This window comes from Gavialis gangeticus, unplaced genomic scaffold, assembly GCF_001723915.1.
Source record: "Gavialis gangeticus isolate Ggan-Ray unplaced genomic scaffold, GavGan_comp1, whole genome shotgun sequence".
Taxonomy (NCBI): domain Eukaryota; kingdom Metazoa; phylum Chordata; order Crocodylia; family Gavialidae; genus Gavialis; species Gavialis gangeticus.
Window position 1 is genome coordinate 15541502 of NW_017729019.1, and position 1346 is coordinate 15542847.

Here is a 1346-nt window from a genome sequence, read left to right on the forward strand (position 1 = left end):
CGACAGGCATGCTTGGCACGGCATCCGTCTTGCCTCTTTCTTGTGCTCAATTTGTAATTTCATGTTATCCCTGAAATCGGTGCTCCTGCCGATGTTCTCTAGACCTTAAAGAATATTTAACCACCTGTTAAATTATTTATCCCTCCGAGGTTTCGTGTGCTGAGGGCAGCTCACAGGCCTCCTGGAGAATTAACTAGAGTTATAAATCAAAGAGACATGTGAGAAATTTCCTGGCGCTGGTGATGGCGCCGGCCTGGCCTCTGAAATGCCACTCACAGGTTGGGAGTCAAGCGTTGCCACTCCGTGAGTCCCCTTGCTCAGGATCCTGTTATGTTTGGAAGCTAAATAGACTCTGGTAAGCAGACTCGAGGCACCAGCTGCGGATAAGCTGCCATCCCATCGTTATTGTGTGTTTTAGGAGAAGCTCTTCGGTCTGGGTAGGTCCTGTGGCCTGCATCCAGCCATTGGGGTCAGGCTTATCAGCAAGGCAAAGCGATTCATAATATTCAAGGGGCAGGGCTATGCCAATTTGTGGTGTCGGCAAATACTAGGTGCCAGTTTGTGGTGTTTGCCCACGTTCCTGAGTTATGTGCCCCAAAAGCAATTAAATGCTTTACTGATCCCCGCCTACCCTCCACCACCACCACCGTCAGGGTGAGAGCCGGGGAACCTCAGTCCCGCAATGCAAATTGTGACTGCTTGAAGCAAGGTAGTAGCTCTCTTAGCTGGCTGCAGAAGTGAGTTGTTCTCCTTTGCCACACTGGGCCTGAGCTGGGGATGTGATGCGTTAGGCTTAGTATAGGGGTATAGGTTGTAGCTGTGCTGGTCTAAAGACATAGGCAGACACGGGTCTTTGGGTAAATCTCATATCTTTTAGTAGACCAATTAAATAGTTGGAGAAATCCTTCTTTGCAACCTGAAAGCTTGCAAAGAATTTTTCCAACTATTTGAGTTGGTCTAATAAAAGATATGAGATTTACCCACAGACCCGTGTCTGCCTTAGGCAGAGTGAGCTTTTATTCTGGTTGGCTTGGGTGGGGGTCAGGGGAAGGGGAAACCAAAGTGAAGTCTCCAGAGAAGAAAGCACAAGGGACCTTTGCCCACTCTGACGCGTGGCTGCAAGTCTGGCCAGAACAGGCTCCTTCAAGAGCTGTTACCTGCTTGTGATCAAACTGGAGAGGCCCTATAAATAGCCTGTCTCATGGCCAGAGCCCAGGCCTCCACTGCTGTGGAGAGCAGCAGCGGGGCACGTGCCCGACTGCCAGGTGTGTGTATGGGCAGGGTTGGGCAAGCGGCAGGCCTTGCATCTCAGCAGCAGTGCAGGGAGGTGACACACCCCCCCCCCC

At 51.1% G+C, this 1346-nt stretch overlaps 1 long non-coding RNA gene across 1 annotated transcript in view; it reads left to right on the top strand.

Moving 5' to 3' along the window:
- Positions 1 to 252: 252 nt before the first annotated feature.
- LOC109295363 overlaps positions 253 to 1346 on the top strand; it is a 16977-nt gene continuing 15883 nt past the window's right edge. Inside the window, exon 1 of the long non-coding RNA XR_002096732.1 lies at positions 253 to 355. This is a non-coding gene — a long non-coding RNA (uncharacterized LOC109295363). The remainder of the gene's footprint in view (positions 356 to 1346) is intronic.